Source organism: Pleurodeles waltl, chromosome 1_2 (genome assembly GCF_031143425.1).
Source record: "Pleurodeles waltl isolate 20211129_DDA chromosome 1_2, aPleWal1.hap1.20221129, whole genome shotgun sequence".
In the NCBI taxonomy this organism is placed as follows: Eukaryota; Metazoa; Chordata; class Amphibia; order Caudata; family Salamandridae; genus Pleurodeles; species Pleurodeles waltl.
In genome coordinates, this window is record NC_090437.1 from 218243018 (window position 1) to 218259672 (window position 16655).

A 16655-nucleotide genomic window follows, 5' to 3' on the forward strand; every position below is an offset into this window, starting at 1 on the left:
TGTCAGGGTGATTTACATTGCATATGTAAACTGAAACATGGTGCATTCATGTGTAACGTCCCTCATCCTGCAGTTCCTATCTGTGCAGGCAGACAGGTATCAGTGTATTGTGTCCCCCATATTTATTTGTTATTGTGTCTGTTAGGTGCTTGCTGTTTGCTTACCTCCAAGTAGGTCATTTCCATTTTGTCCATCCTGGAATCGTTGGTTGATGATGGGCTGCCACAATAAGAAATCATCATGCCTACTGACAGGGCATTTGGCCACCACATTTAGGATCAACCGACGATGGTCTACAATGGCCCTTACGTTGATGGGGTGGGTGTGCTTCCTGTTGTGGTATAAGTGGACAGTTGCAGCAGGAGGAACAAGTTGCACATGTGTGCAATCCATGGTGCCCACCACATGTGGAAAGACACATGATATCCTACTGCAGTTGCTGGGTGATGGGGAACAGGATTTGGCTGGGTATGAGCTGGATAATGGAATCCATGTAAAAAGGGAAGAATGTTGAGAATGATGGCTGTGAAACTTCTATCACTCAGGCTGCAGTGGTCTGGAAGGACCACAAAGCCAGCATGTGAAGCACTCCAGGAGCTTGGTCTGTGTTGGGATATTGGTGACATTGACAACCATTGCCTGCAGTCTGGGCACAATGAGGTTTAGCAGCTGTATGCTGGACTCCCTCAGCAAATGGTAATTGATAATTACCGCTTCCTCCCTGAGTCCAATCAGTAAGGTATGCTGCCAATATATGCACTCCCTTCTCCTGTGCTGCCTCTGTGGTACAGGTGGTGGTGATTGTGGTGGTGGTGGTGGTGTTCATGGTGGTGGCTTTGGTGGTCTCCTTTTGCTCCAAGCTGATCTAGGAGTAAGTCCATGGTGTCCTAGAGCTTGGCACGTTGATTGGGGGTCTGTTCTCCTTATGCACCTGTGCCAATGCAGCATTTTTAAGCCTGGTCTGACCAGGCATTACTTTTTGGATGCATTTCAGACTTTGCAAAGGGTGTGTCATTTTCTGAAAGGCATACCTTGCATATCATTGTTGTCGGACTCTGAAACACCGAGATCTGACTCTGTGAAAATGAGACGGTGGGCTAAAAAGCAACGCTAGAGGCCTCTAGCATCACTTTGTAGATACAGAGTTGTTCTTGCGCTGCCACTGCATTAATGAAAATGACACAGCAGCAGCGCAAATGCTTTGTAAATCAGGCCCTTAGTGTGTCACACTTGCGCTGCTCCATTGGGAGTGGGAGCCAGACTCAGTGCTATGTATCCATGTATGCCTATGTCTTAACTGGTGAGGGAGGACAATATAAATATAAATGCAGACAGACAGTAAAAAATAAAAATAAAAAATAAAGCACAGGTACAGGAAAACGGGACAGAAGGTGAATTTTTTTTAAAATAAAATGACAGGAGGTGAGGAAACATAGCAAACTGAAGTGGGATGAGTAGGGAAATAAAAAGACAGGTGCAGATTAGAGTCTTCATCAAAAGGGCCGCTCACCAACTTGTGCTTGTTACAATTACATCTGGGGAGCTGGGGAAAAAGGCATCAGGAGCGGTCCCGGGTTTTCAAACCAGCCTATAAGGGCTCCAGGCCACTGGGAAAATGCCCTGTGGAATAAAAGGCCTGTCCCGTCCTTCTGGTAGTGCAATTGTTTCATGTGTCCTTATATGGGCCTAAACCTATCATGAAAATTATCTTCTTGCTCGAACTCTAATCCGAATTTTAGGATCATTAGCAAATGGCATTGACTAATAGAATTACTCCATCTTAATTTCATTTATATACAGGGAGGGAACACAACATTGTAGCCAGAGGAGTAGCTTGGTCAGTAGGTTTGAGGGCAGTGGTGGTGGGGGCTGAGCATCAGATTTTCCAACAATCTCGCTGGCATAAATGTCAAAATACATCACACAATAAGCAGGGCGGTGGAAAGGGAGATGAACGTGAAGGTAGAGGTGCCAAGTGAGAGAAAACACAATATTTTGTAAAATAACCAACATTTTTAAGACTTTCAAAGCAGAGAGGTTGTGTATGCGTTTTTGCTGGTGTTTATGTAAACATTCCTCGTGAAATCTAACAGAAAAATCACAGTACTCGACTGAAAGCTCCTGCACCCAACTATTTTCAAGAAAATACATTTATCAGGTGGGTGTAACACCCCAAACACCCCTCCTGAAGCCACACCCCAAATTATACCATCTGACAAGATAACATGAAATGATATACTTAGAACATAGACGGAAGCATAGGCAGAAACAGTATAGCAACATCAGGGAGGGATTATCTTTCCTTCCATGTCCTTTAATAGAATTGACATTTTTTATCACGTAAGCCTCAAATTCTTTTATTCAAGGTTAGGACGGGAGGCACTGATTATGGTTGTTCAATGCTGAAATACCACCACTGAAGCTACGTCCACCATCCGTTTATAGTAAAAGGACTTTCATGTCAAAATATTCTCTAATCTTGAGCCCAAAATGAATGATTTTGAAATATGACCCCTCGGGCAGATTGAGCTCAGAAAATGGAAACATCAATTCCAACTTTGGTCATTAACCAACTCATTCACCTAGCCAAAGCAGCAGCTGCAACTGGTTTAAATGGCTTCTGAAGGACAATGATAACCTGAACTCCAGGATCTCTCCTAAATTCACTTGTGACAGCTTCATAAGTTTTAAGACTGTGTATTACACATAATTTAGTGCTATAAGGAAACACAGGATACAATATTGAGCTAGTGTTAATTTTAGTCCACCTAGAGATGGAGAAGAAAACTCCGCCAGGGAAACAATCCTGCCAGACACATTGTAGGAGGCTGGACTGGCTTGTAGTGAGTTCCAAGGGGTACTTACACCTTGCACCAGGCCCAGTTATCCCTTATTAGTGTAGAGGGGTGTCTAGCAGCTTAGGCAGATAGAAAAGGTAGCTTAGCAGAGCAGCCTAGGCTGAACTAGGAGACGAGTGAAGCTCCTACAGTACCACTAGTGTCATATGCACAATATCATAGGAAAACACAATACACAGTTATACTAAAAATAAAGGTACTTTATTTTTATGACAATATGCCAAAAGTATCTCAGTGAGTACCCTCAGTATGAGGATAGCAAATATACACAAGATATATGTACACAATACCAAAATATGCAGTAATAGAAATAGAAAACAGTGCAAACAATGTATAGTCACAATAGAATGCAATGGGTGCACATAGGGATAGGGGCAACACAAACCATATACTCTAGAAGTGGAATGCGAACCACGAATGGACCCCAAACCTATGTGACCTTGTAGAGGGTCGCTGGGACTGTAAAGAAACAGTGAGGGTTAGAAAAATAGCCCACCCCAAGACTCTGAAAAGTGGGTGCAAAGTGCACCTAAGTTCCCCAAAGAGCACAGAAGTCGTGATAGGGGAATTCTGCAAGGAAGACCAACACCAGCAATGCAACAATGATGGATTTCTTGAGGAGAGTACCTGTGGAACAAGGGGACCAAGTCCAAAAGTCACGATCAAGTCAGGAGTGGGCAGATGCCCAGGAAATGCCAGCTGTGGGTGCAAAGAAGCTGCCACTAGATGGTAGAAGCTGTGGATTCAGCAAGAACGACAAGGGCTAAAAACTTCCTCTTTAGAGGATGGATGTCCCACGTCGTGAAGAGTTGTGCAGAGGTGTTTCCGTGCAGAAAGACTGCAAACAAGCCTTGCTAGCTGCAAGGGTTGCGGTTAGGGTTTTTGGATGCTGCTGTGGCCCAGGAGGGACCAGGATATCGTCAATTGCGTGAGGAGGCAGAGAAGGCGTCCAGCAAGACAAAGAGCCCACTCAAAAGCAAGCAGCACCCGCAGAAGTGCTAGAACAGGCACTACGAAGTGGAGTGAACCAGAGCTCACCCGAAGTTGCACAAGAGGGTCCAACGAAGCCGGAGGACAACTCAGGGGGTCGTGCAATGCAGGTTAGAGTGCTGGGGACCCAGGCTTGGCTGTGCACAAAGGAAATCCAGGAAGAGTGCACAGGAGCCGGAGCAGCTGCAAAACACGCTGTTCCCAGCAATGCAGTCTAGTGTGGGGAGGCAAGGACTTACCTCCACCAAACTTGGACTGAAGAGTCACTGGACTGTGGGAGTCACTTGGACAGAGTTGCTGAGTTCAAGGGACCTCGCTCGTCGTGCTGAGAGGAGACCCAGAGGACCGGTGCTGCAGTTCTTTGATGCCTGCGGTTGCAGGGGGAAGATTCCGTCGACCCACGGGGGATTTCTTCGGAGCTTCTAGTGCAGAGAGGAGGCAGACTACCCCCACAGCATGCACCACCAGGAAAACAGTCGAGAAGGCGGCAGGAACAGCGTTACAAGGTCGCAGTAGTCGTCTTTGCTACTTTGTTGCAGTTTTGCAGGCTTCCAGCGCGGTCAGCAGTCGATCCTTGGCAGAAGGTGAAGAGAGAGATGCAGAGGAACTCTGATGAGCTCTTGCATTCATTATCTAAGGAATTCCCCAAAGCAGAGACCCTAAATAGCCAGAAAAGGAGGTTTGGCTACCTAGGAGAGAGGATAGGCTAGCAACACCTGAAGGAGCCTATCAGAAGGAGTCTCTGACGTCACCTGCTGGCACTGGCCACTCAGAGCAGTCCAGTGTGCCAGCAGCACCTCTGTTTCCAAGATGGCAGAGCACACTGGAGGAGCTCTGGGCACCTCCCAGGGGAGGTGCAGGTCAGGGGAGTGGTCACTCCCCTTTCCTTTGTCCAGTTTCGCGCCAAAGCAGGGCTGAGGGATCCCTGAACCGGTGCAGACTGGCTTATGCAGAGACGGGCACCATCTGTGCCCATCAAAGCATTTCCAGAGGCTGGGGGAGGCTACTCCTCTTCAGCCCTGACACCTTTTTTCAAAGGGAGAGAGTGTAACACCCTCTCTCTGAGGAAGTCCGTTGTTCTGTCTTTCTGGGCCAAGCCTGGCTGGACCCCAGGAGGGCAGAAACCTGTCTGAGGGGTTGGCAGCAGCACCAGCTGCAGTGAAACCCCAGGAAAGGTAGTTTGGCAGTACCCGGGTCTGAGCTAGAGACTCGGGGGATCATGGAATTGTCCCCCCAATGACAATTCCATGATCCTAGACATGTTACATGGCCATGTTCGGAGTTACCATTGTGACGCTATACATATGTCGTGACATATGCATAGTGCACGCGTGTAATGGTGTCCCCGCACTCACAAAGTCTGGGGAATTTGCCCTGAACAATGTGGGAGCACCTTGGTTAGTGCCAGGGTGCCCACACACTAAGTAACTTAGCACCCAACCTTTACCAGGTAAAGGTTAGACATATAGGTGACTTATAAGTTACTTAAGTGCAGTGGTAAATGGCTGTGAAATAACGTGGACGTTATTTCACTCAGGCTGCACTGGCAGGCCTGTGTAAGAATTGTCAGATATCCCTATGGGTGGCACAAGAAATGCTGCAGCCCATATGGATCTCCTGGAACCCCAATACCCTGGGTACCTCAGTACCATATACTAGGGAATTATGAGGGTGTTCCAGTATGCCAATGTAAATTGGTGAAAATTGGTCACTAGCCTGTTAGTGACAATTTGGAAAGTAATGAGAGAGCATAACCACTGAGGTTCTGGATAGCAGAGCCTCAGTGAGACAGTTAGTCATAACACAGGTAACACATACAGGGCACACTTATGAGCACTGGGGCCCTGGCTGGAGGGTCCCAGTGACACATACAACTAAAACAACATATATACAGTGAAATATGGGGTTAACATGCCAGGCAAGATGGTACTTTCCTACACACATCCAGGGCACGGACATCAGAGACCCTTTTATACGATATCAAGCAAAACAACATAGTCAACTTGGCAGATAGTTGCTTGCGGGAAAGATACTTATTCTCTAGACATTTTTTCTAATAATAATAAAACCACATTAACATCCCAAAGGGAAGAGTATCTGGGTTAGGAAGGTTTACAAAAACTGTGTGCCTCTCATGAGTTTACACACTATGAGGTGTTCTCCCACTAGCTTCCCTGAAACAGGAAGATGTCCAGCAGAGATGATAAACAAGGCTGAAAGCCATGAAAGAATCAAGGAGATTAATCAACAAATTGGCATCTGCCCTGAAGGGATCTGAATACTGTTTTTCACGCCAATGCACCCATTAGCACCATGCTGAAGTATAACGGTTGTGAGTACCAGGTGCCTATGCTTGGTTGATGTAGAAGGAAGCCTGTGGAGAAATGGCTGGCATTTGCGAATGACTCCGGAATCCCTCCAAGCTAGCAAGTGAAGTTGACCTGAAAGGATCAATAGATGAGTGGTCCACATTGTGTTTAGAAGCAGATAACATCAAGCAGGAATCAATATTGGGGTGTGGTATGACATCTCTAGAGCTATTGGGAACAAGAGCTGTGCTCTCCAGAGTAGAGTCCCTAACACAATCTCTGCTTTCTGATGGCGCACCTGAGCCAGGACTCGCTGGATCATAGGAAACATGGGGAGATGCATACCCCCAAAGGAGAGACCAATCCTGCATGAAGGCATCCTTCAATGCAGATTAAGGATCTGATCTCCAACTGAAAAACAGTGGAAGTTGCTGAATCAGTTGTGAGGCGAAGAGGTCCAATGAACAAAGGCCCCAATTGTGATTGAGAAATGAAAACACCCTCATGTGAAACCTCCAATCGCTGAAGTCCCAAATAAATTGGGAGTCCCAATCCGCCACTGAGTTCCTTTACCCCGGCAGGTATTCCGCTATCACTAAGATCTGATGCTGAAGGCAAAAGTGCTAACAGCCCTTGGCAATCTCTGCTAGCAACTGCAATCTTGTATCACCCCACCCTACCTGCATGCTATCACATACCCACACCCTCACCCTCACCCCCAGCACCCCAACTCCTCACATATGTCCCAACATCACAAACCTGGGGTGTCTTTGCTATGCCATGGGGTGGTGTAGGTGATGTGTGGGGTGGAGTGTGTGGTGATAAGTGTGGTGATATGTAGTGGTGTGTTGTGTGAGGTGCGTGGAATTTGTGTGGGTGATGGTGTTGTGTGCCTGTGGATGCTGTTGTTCTTGCTGGTGATGTCTCTCTCTGGCCTTCTTTTGGAATTTTTTGTTGTGGGGGTTTGTGGGTGATGTGGGTATGTGTTTTATATTGTAATTGGTGTGTGGGAGCGGTGTGTGTATGTGTATCAGGTGTGTGTATTTTGAATTGTCCAATGTGGCTGTGTTTTGTAAGAGTGTGTGTATTTTGAGCGCGGCGGTGTGTACTGCCAATGGAATACCGCAGTTGAAAGACTGCCACGTGGATTCGTGTGTCGTGATAGTGTGGGCGTATTTCTGTTGGCGTGATGGTGGAGGTTCTGTTTTTGCCAGTTTATCACTGACCTTTGGTGTGGCGGACTTGTGTGGGTGTCTGACTTTTGGCAGATTCCGAGTTGTGGGTCATAATAGCTGTGGCGGAATTCCACGGCCGCGGCGGTGTGTTTGCGGTCTTCTGCACGGCAGTAAGCACCTTTTACCTCCAATGTTGGCGCCTTTGACCGCCAGGGTTGTAATGAGGGCCTAGGTGTGTTAATACAAAAATGCAGTTTTTGTTCCATGAAGTAGGTTTGTGGAACCAAGAAAGTTTGGGGATATTTGAGATGTTTTGCGTTTTGAATATGGAAGTGCAGAGTAATAGGTACAGATGATAAATGTATCTGTATTTTCCTTTATGTTTTTGGATTTGTTTTGAGGTGAGGAGGAATGTTATGTCGAGACTACTGGCATTATTCTGACAGGGCTGTTCCGGATGGTGTAACATAACCTCGGAGTGAAGTTCGGAACACACCCCTGACGGACGGAGACAAGTGGTAGGCTCCGGACATCACGGGGGAACCAATAAAGATGACTGGCGGAGATCGCGCCACAAGTTAGTTGACCAGCAATTCATGTGTTTTGTATTTGATGTAAGCGCAACTGCGGTATACGCGGTAGGCCACCCCGCACGACACAACAGCGTCCACAACAATAAACCATGAAATATCAAAATCGTAATAGGGCACTTAACTGGCTGAGAAGTAGCAGAAAAAGAGGACACAAAATGGACTCTTCTGTACCTATAAGGACTGTTCTTATGTGATTGGGGCATGTGATATGGGTGACATATTAATACATAGGTAATTTAGTTTTTTTGATTGCATTGTGATTGGCTGCTGAATTTTCAAAGTAAAGATAGAGAAGCATAATCAGTGCCTCCGGTTTTGACATAGAATTAGAGACACCAGACACGCTTATGTTTGTTTTCCAAATACAAAGTGGAACATGATGTACACGCTCTGCACTGAAGCAGTTGTACAATTACATATTTCTAAAGGATGAAAAGTTGCCTGCTAGACTCTGTAAAGCGCTGGAATGATTCTTTGAATTTAGTGGGTGAACGACCTTTAAAAAATAATGAAAATCACTTAGCACTTCGAGATAATTTACTGCCAAAAGCAATGCACCAGTTATCACAGCTTCTCTAACAAAATAGAAGCGTTTTGTTTTAGATATCTGGATAAACAAACTGAGATATTCAGAGAACGGCGGAAATCAAAATGTGAGAAACAGAGAAACTGATGTGCACTCGACACACTTCGGCCCGTATTTATACTCCGTTTGCGCCGAATTAGCGTCGTTTTTTTCGACGCAAATTCGGCGCAAAAACTAACGACATATTTATACTTTGGCGTTAGACGCGTCTAGCGCCAAAGTATGGCCAAATAGCGTCATTTTTTTGCGTGAACGCCTTTCTTGCGTTAATGAGATGCAAGGAAGGCGTTCCCGTCTAAAAAAATGACGGTGACGCAAATGCGTCGTATTTATACTCCCGGGCAAAAATCACGCCCGGGAGGTGGCGGGTCAAAAAACCCCGCATTTGCGCCACTATTTAACGCCTGGGTCAGGGTAGGCGTTAAGGGGCCTGTGGGCTCAAAATGAGCCCACAGGTGCCCTCCCCTGCCCCCAGGGACCCTCCCTGCCACCCCTGCCCACCCCAGGAGGACACCCAAGGATGGAGGGACCCACCCCAGGGACATTCAGGTAAGTTCAGGTAAGTATAATATTTATATTTTTTAATTTTTTTGGGGTGGCATAGGGGGGCCTTATTTTTGCCCCCCTACATGCCACTATGCCCAATGACCATGCCCAGGGGACATAAGTCCCCTGGGCATGGCCATTGGGCAAGGGGGCATGACTCCTGTCTTTACTAAGACAGGAGTCATTTAAATGGCGTCTGGGCGTCGAAAATAATGGCGCAAATCGGGTTGAGGCGATTTTTTTGCCTCAACCTGACTTGCCCCATTTTAAGACGCCCTAACGCCATTTTCCCCCTACGCCGGCGCTGCCTGGTCTACGTGGTTTTTTTCCACGCACACCAGGCAGCGCCGGTCTGCTAGCGCCGGCTAACGCCATTCCATAAATACGGCGCCCGCATGGCGCTTCAGAATGGCGTTAGACGGCGCTAAATTTTTTTACGCTAAACTGCGTTAGCGCAGTTTAGCGTCAAAAAGTATAAATATGGGCCTTCGTGTCAAAATTGTTGTAAAAAACGCGTCCTCAAAGACAAAAACAGGCTTCAAGCTATGCAGAGAAAAATGCCTGGTTTGATTTAATTAACATAATTACTCTACCTATACTAAAATACTACAAACATATGTTAATCTTAAATTTGATGGGAAAAAAACAAGAATAAGCCTAAATCAAATAATGTTTCAGTGTGTGTACTACGTACCTGGTATCGTTTTAACATCTGCCTTTCTCACTTCAGTCGCACTGGTCCCAATGCAATTTTACACACTTCACGCTGATAGCACCAAAGCTTATGCCATTTTACAAGGACGGTCCACGTTACATACATTGTGCTGATGCAATTTTGCAAGCATAGCTTGACTGACTGCCTAATGCAAAAAAGCAAAATATTGTTTTTGCTCTGGTACTCAAGGCGAATGTAAGTTTTTTTCGTTTCTGCACTTTCAATTTGACAAGAATCTAGTGAAATTAAAGAGAATATATGTACCTTGCACCACAGGAAATGTGAAAATATTATATTTAGGCACATTGCTGAGTTATTACATTAATGTCAGTTGCAAATATATAAAAGGAGGCGGACGGGGCCGTGACTAACACACAAAATTATAGATGGGTAACTGTGAACAACATGGATGCTTTTCATTAAGTTTAAATTATATAGGCGACCCACATTATCTGCCTCTGCTTCCAATATACAGGAGGAGGTAGATGAGAAACGGTGGAGCCATATTTAACATGTTAAAAAAAAATGGTACAAAAGCCTGCCACGTACACCACCCACCCTCTGAAAAAAACATCTGTCACCCAAATACAAAAAATACCTGGCCTACAGCAACCAATCCACACTTCCCTCTTCATATACCATCATCACCTCTCACACTGGACAAAAAAAGATGTTGTCTTTTGCCAACCACCTCCACCACCATCTGCACCTCCCACACAAACTGGAAAATATTTATGTGGCATTCTGCCACCAACTCTCACTAGTCTCTGCACAATCCCTACCTCTCACAGCCTAAAACCATGCACCCCACTCTCCTACTGACTGTGGACAATGAGAGTGGACAGACTGAAACCACACTGACAGTGGCTCTGTGAGATCTGCTTGTCAGTGAGACTTTGGGGCATATCTATATTTTTTGGTGCAAAACTGCACTAATGCAGTTTTGCACCAAAAAGTTTAGCACTGGCTTGTGCCATTCCTGAGCCCCAGCCAGGTGTCATATTTATGGACTGGTGCAAGCTGGTGCAAAGAGACAGAGAGCGTAAAAAAAATGACGTTAGCCAAGTGGGGCTGGTGGTAAGGGAGAAGTGGGTTTTGCACCAAAAAATGACATTAGGCTGGTTAGAGTAAAAAAAAAGACTAACCAGCCTAGTGTAAATTTCTGACGCAAAACCATCCATACCACATGACTCCTGTCTTAGAAAAGACAGGAGTCATGTCCACCACCCCAATGGCCAGCACAGGGGACCAGTGTCCCCTGGGCATGGCCATTGCATCCTGTGCCATGCAGGGGGCCCCAAGTTGGTCCCCAGATGACACTTTAATTAAAAAGAAAATTACTTACTTTTACTTACCCTATTTACCTGGGATGGGGTCCCCCATCCTCCTGTGTCCCTCTGGTGTGGGTGGGGGTGTTCGAGGGGCTTGAGGAGGGCTCCTGTGGACCCATTCAATGATGGTTAACCCCTCCTCCCAACTGTGTGTCATTTTAGCACGTGGGATAAATATGTGGGGCCCTGGGTTAGCACTGCTTTTTAGTTGGGAACGCCTACATTCCATCTCATTGACCCAAGGTAGGTTCACGCATCTAAAAAATGGTGCAAACTCCATTATTTTGACGTTAGACGTGTCTAATGTCAAGAAATAAAAATGGAGTTCGTTTTGCGCTGAATTTGCGTTAAAAAAAAATGACGCACATTCGGCGCAAATGGGGTATAAATATGCCCCTTTATTTCTCTACTTAGTGTGAGTCCGCAGAAACCGGCATTATTAAGAGGAAAAGGTGGTCGGAATCGACACAGCACTCCCTACATTCATCAGTCTCCCTTAAGGCTTTTGTTGTGCAGGAGAGGTGGGAGAATGTGAGGGAGACACCAACCACCATGCCACTGCTGTGCTTGGTTCCCTGGAGGAGCTCGCCAAGCGGCATAACAGGGAGGTAGAAAGTGCTTCCCCTAGTGAAGTCACAACAGTGGGCGACCACTTTGGTTGACCACTGTTCTGATGACAGTGCAGTGAATTAATAGATTTTGATACAGTTATTTATGATAAAGTCTTCCTATTAAAGCTACAGCAACTTTTTCATTTTCTGCAATTAAAGAGCCAATTTAATCAAAGCTCTTAACAAAGCAATTTTGTATTCTAATAACATTTTCGACTGATGTCATCTCTGTGCGATTTTGTTTTACATCATTTCTTGTTTACTTTTATTCTTGCTATTCCTTTTTTACAGTATTTTGTAAATGTATTTCCCCAAACAAAAACTTTGAGCCAGATCTACAATAAAGTGGTGCATCAGTCCTGATGCGCTACTTTTCTTGCACCACCCTTAGTCTCCCTATTGTCACCATGATAGCACTGTATTTACAATACAGTGCAACATGGCGCACGTTATCACAATAGAGTCAGAATTCATGATGCTATTGTGATGTCTTGCTGGAGTAGCACCATTAATTATGGTGCTAGTCCAGCTAAGTACTAGGGAGGCCCATAGGATATAACAATGTGCAGGCATTAAAAATAATGGAAAAAATGACAGTGAAATCTTGTAGATTTCACTGCACCATTTTGTTGTGGCCTTCCTGCAGGGGAACACACCCCCTTGCATACATTATGCCTGACGCAGGCATATTGTGGCACAATGGGTTACAAAGTGGCACAGTGCTAGCATTGCACCACTTTGTATATATGGCAAATCGGAAATGCCTACCTAACGCCACATAAGAGTAAAAAAACAATATGCCAATGTGGCACAAGGAGGCCTTGTAAATCTGGCCCATTGTTTTACTTCTTAAAATAATGTTGAACTTTTGGTGCAAAACAGCTGCAGCACCAGTGAAATGGGTGTAATTCAACCCATATGTCTGAATTGCTTTCCTGAGTCTGTTTCTCATGACAATCCTACTCTTGATTTGACAGATATACGGTTTGCTGAATTATACTCAAAGGGGCATATTATTTTCTTTTGTGATGCAGGGCAGAGCAGGAAGTCACCTTGCTGCACTGCCCTGAGTCACAGGGAAAGGGCAGGGATGCACCTTATTTAACCAATGTGGTGCATTCCTGTCCTTTTCCCTTGCATGGGCGTCGTTTTGGTAGCCTAGAGCCAATGCAGTCACCCTTGCACCATGAAGCAAGGGTAACTGTGTTGCAGGTAGATTTGTTTTTGTGCTGGAATGGACACTTTCCTGAACAAAAACTATCCTGAGAGGCTTTCTCCTCTTTCTATGTGTGCTACAGAATGCAGCACACATAGAAAGCAGCTGCTTGATGGATCACTGAGAAACTTTCCATGCACAACAAGAACCAACTTGACACTTTTTGGGGAAAATATAGCAAAATTAAAAAACACCTTTTCCATGTAAACTGGGTCCTAACTATAACTGCCTACTGGCGACCTTGGGCCACAGGATCTTGATGTGCATGGAAAGTTTTGAGGCGATCCATCAAGCAGGGGGCGAGAAAAAGTGGGGGGCCAAAAAAGTCAGTTTCACATGCTAATTCCCATAGACTATTTAGACACGCCTGCAGCCCAAACCGCTGGACAGAATTAAGCCACATTGGCAGAAAGGTAGCTTTTAGTCTGCAGTTCACCATTTTACTTATATGGCATAAATACATGTAGTAGTTTTCCAGATATGAAAGGGAAACAACATTTGAAGGTGTAGAGCCACAGATCACAGGAGATCTCGTGCTGAGATCTGAATGTTTACCAACACTTCAACCAGGAAGGTTTGGCAGCCATTTTTGGAATCTACTACAGGCATGCACAGGACCGGACTGAGCACAAGGAAAAAGAAGTGAGAAGAAGGGTAAAGTAGGCAGGAGGCATGGACAAAACTGGGGTGAGCAGATGGGGAATGCAGTGAGAAGGAGGGAGAAACAGGCAGCAGTCACACACAGAACTGGGCTGAGTGCCAGGAAAAAGCAGCGAGAAGGAGGGAAGGCAGGCAGCAGACATGCACAAAACAAGGCTGAGTGCAAGGAGAAAGCAGTGAGAAGTAGGGAAAGGAAGGCATCAGGTTTGCACAAAACTAGGTTTAGTGTAAGGAGAAAGCAGTGAGAAGCAGGGAAAGGGGGCAGCAAACATGCACAAAACCAGGCTGAGCGCAAGCAGACAGCAATGAGGAAAAGGGAAAGGAGAGCAGCAAGCACAGACACAACTGGATTGAGTGAAAGGAGAAAGCAGTGAGAAGGAGGGACAGGGAGGCAGCAGACACACACAAAACTTGCCTGAGCAGGAGGAGAAATTACTAAGAAAACAGGAGAGATAGGCAGAAGGCACACACAAAACCGGGCTGCCATCAAGGAGAAAGCAGTGGGAAGGAGGGACAGGGAGGCAGCAGGCATGCACAAAACTGGGCTGAGAGGAAGGAGAAAGCAGTGAGAAGGAGGGAGAGGCAGGCATGCACAAAACCGGGCTGAGTGCATGGAGAAAGGTGTGAAGAGGGAGAGGTGGACGGCACGCCTACACAAAACTAGGTTAAGCTCATGGAGAAAGTGGTGAGAAGGAAGGAGATAAAGACAGCAGGCACACAAAACAGGGCTAAGAGAAGGAAAAAAGCAATGAGAAGGAGAGAAAGGTAGACAGAAGGCACAGACAAAACTGGACTGAGCGCAAGGAAAAGACAAAGAGAAGGAGGGAAAGTCAAGAAGCTGGCATGCACAAAAAAGCAGGGTAAGGGAACAGCAGTGAGTATGAGAGAAAGGCAAGCAACAGGCAGTGCAAAACAGAGCTGAGAGCAAGAAATATGCAGTGAGAAGAAGAGAAAGTCAAGGTGAGGCGTACAATAAAACAATGGTAGCAAGGAGGAAGCAGTGAGAATGAGAGAAAGGCAAGCAAAAGGCAGCACAAAACGGGGCTGAGAGAAAGCAGTAAGAAGGAGGGAAAGCCAATCAGCAGGCATGCACAAAACCAGGCTGAGAGCAAGGAGAAACCAGTAAGAAGGAAGGAAAGGCAGGGGCACACAAAACCGGGAGGAGTGCAAGGAGAAAGCACTCAGAAGGAGGGAAAGGTAGGCAGCTGGCACACACAATTCTGGTCTGAGCACCAAGTCAAAACATTGAAAAGGAGGAAAAGCCAAGGAGGAGGCATGCACAAAACATAGGAGGAGCAAGGAGAAAGCAGTGAGAATGTGAGAAAGCAAGTAACAGGCAGCACAAATCAGGGCTGAAAGCAAGAAAAAAACAGCGAGAAGGAGGGAAAGGCAAGAAGCAGGTATGCACAAACAAGGCTGAAAGCAGGGAGGTTGCAGTGAGAATGGGGTACAGGCAAAGAGCAGGCATGTACATAACTGGGCACAGTGCAAGGAGAAAGCAGTGACAAGGCTGTAGAGGCAGGCATGCACAGAACCGGGCTGAGGGAAAGGAGAAATTGGTGAGAAGCAGGGAAAGGATGGGGGCAGCAGGCACTCACATAACCAGGCTGAGTGCAATGACAAAGCACTCAGAAGCAGGGAAAGGCAGGCAGCAGGCACACCCAAAACCTGCCTGAGCTCCAGGAGAAAGCAGTCAGAAGAAGGGAGAGGAAGGCTTCAGGAAAGCAGAAATCAGTGCTGAGTGCATGGAGAAAGAAGTGAGAAGAAAGGAAGGGCGGGCACCAGGCACGCCCAAAATAGGCTCAGTGCACAGAGAAAAAAGTAAGAGGAAGTGAAAGGAGGGTTGAAGGCACGCAAAAACCGGGTTGAGTGCAAGGGGAAAGCAGTGAGAAGGAAAGAGAGGCAGGCAGAAGGCATGTGCAAAACTGGGCTGAGGGCAAGGAGAATGCATTTAGAAATCGGGAAAGGTAGTCAGCAGATACGCACAAAACCAGTCTGTTCGCAAAAGAAAGCAGTGAGAAGGACAGAAATTCAAGGAGCAGACACATACAAAACAGGACTGAAAGCAATGAGATTGCAGTGAGAATGAGGGAGAGGCAAAGAGCAGGCATGTACAACACCGGGCTGAGTGCAAGGAGAAAGCAGTGAAAAGGCTGTAGAGGCAGGCATGCATAAAACCGGGCTGAGGGAAAGGAGAAATCCGTGAGAAGCAGGGAAAGGATAGGAGCAGCAGGCTCACACATAACCAGGCTGAGTGAAATGACAAAGCACTCAGAAGCAGGGAAAGGCAGGCAGCAGGCACACACAAAACCAGGCTGAGTGCCAGGAGAAAGCATTGAGAAGGAGGGAGAGGAAGGCTTCAGGCAAGCAGAAATCCATGCTGAGTGCATGGAGAAAGAAGTGAGGAGGAAGGAAGGGCAGGCACACACAAAAATGGGCTCAGTGCATGGAGAAAGAAGTGAGAAGAAGTGAAAGAAGGGTTGAAGGCAGGCAAACACTGGGCTGAGTACAAGGAGAAAGCAGTGAGAAGGAAGGAGAGGTAAGCAGAAGGCATACACAAAACTGGGCTGAGGGTAAGGAGAAACTAGTTAAAAGGAGTAAAAGGTAGGCAGTAGATATGCACAAAATCAGTCTGTTCACAAAAAGAAAGCAGTGAGAAGGAGAGAAATTCAAGGAGCAGGCACGTACAAAACAGGACTTAAAGCGAGGAGATGGCAGTGCGAATGAGGGAGAGGCAAAAAGCAGGCACACACAAAATTGGGCAAAGAGCAAGGAGAAAGCAGTGAGAAGGTTGGAGAGGCAGATAGTAGCCACACACAAAACCGAGTTGAGCACAAGCTGAAATCAATGATAAAGAGGGAAAGGAGGGGAGCAGCAGGCACACAGAAAACCAGGATGAGCTCGATTAGAAAGCAATCAGAAGCAGGGAAAGATGGAAGGCAGACAAGCACAAAACTGGGCTGATTGTCAGGAGAAAGCAGTGAGAAGGAGGGAGAGATAGGCAGCAAGCATGCACAAAACCAGGCTGAATGCACAAAGAAAGCAGTGGGAGGCAGGGAGAAGCA